This window comes from Mandrillus leucophaeus, unplaced genomic scaffold (genome assembly GCF_000951045.1).
Source record: "Mandrillus leucophaeus isolate KB7577 unplaced genomic scaffold, Mleu.le_1.0 Scaffold954, whole genome shotgun sequence".
In the NCBI taxonomy this organism is placed as follows: Eukaryota; Metazoa; Chordata; class Mammalia; order Primates; family Cercopithecidae; genus Mandrillus; species Mandrillus leucophaeus.
This window is the reverse complement of record NW_012110408.1, coordinates 15,177-15,982: the sequence shown is the minus strand read 5'-3', so window position 1 is coordinate 15,982 and position 806 is coordinate 15,177.

The following is an 806-nucleotide window of genomic DNA, read 5'->3' as shown; positions in this document are numbered from 1 at the left end:
AATGAGTCATTTATACTTGCCTTTGCTTTAAGCCTGCTTCAATAGTTAGTAAATATGTTTCCAGAGTTTTTCCAATTTAAAAAAATTGACCTGCACCTTGCTTTGGATTGTACTAAAATCTGATTGCAACATAAGCGTAGTCTCCTGAATTGCTTTGGTTTTGTTCAGTTGAAGCCTTGGGGAGCACTGAGGCCAAGGCCCTACTGTACCAAAAATTTGAAGCCCATGCAAATGATCTGTATGTAGAAGGACTACCAGAAAACATTCCTTTCAGAAGCCCTCGTGGTATGGAATCCCGAGGCTGGAAAACATCATTCAAGTGGGCAATCAAATTAAATTTCTTATTAAAAAGTAAGATGATAATCCGCAGAAACAAATTCAGTGTCTTCCCTAAGGAGAGATTAATTTGATGAAGAAGGGCTTTTTGTTCCCCTCCCATCATGACTTCCTTATATTTACAATTAACATTTAGATTCACTTACTGAACAAACATTTATTTAGCATAAGTATCAGATGTGCAAAATTAGGTCTAGCAAGAACCGTGTCCTTGGGAGGCTTAATATTATGAAAAATGCAATGAAGAGTTATTGAGCATTTTTGGGGAAGAAGGCAAGGATGGCACACCCAGATCAGTCACTTGTGCGTCCAGAAGGGAGAGAACATGTTCCAAATATGAGAAAAGGCAGAGGGGTGTCAAAAATGCCCTCATATTCACATACCTCACCCATTCTCTGTGGAGTGAGGAGTGCCATGTGGGCATGGTGGGATTGCACAGACTTCGTGGCCAAGTGGAGGGAGGCCTTGGA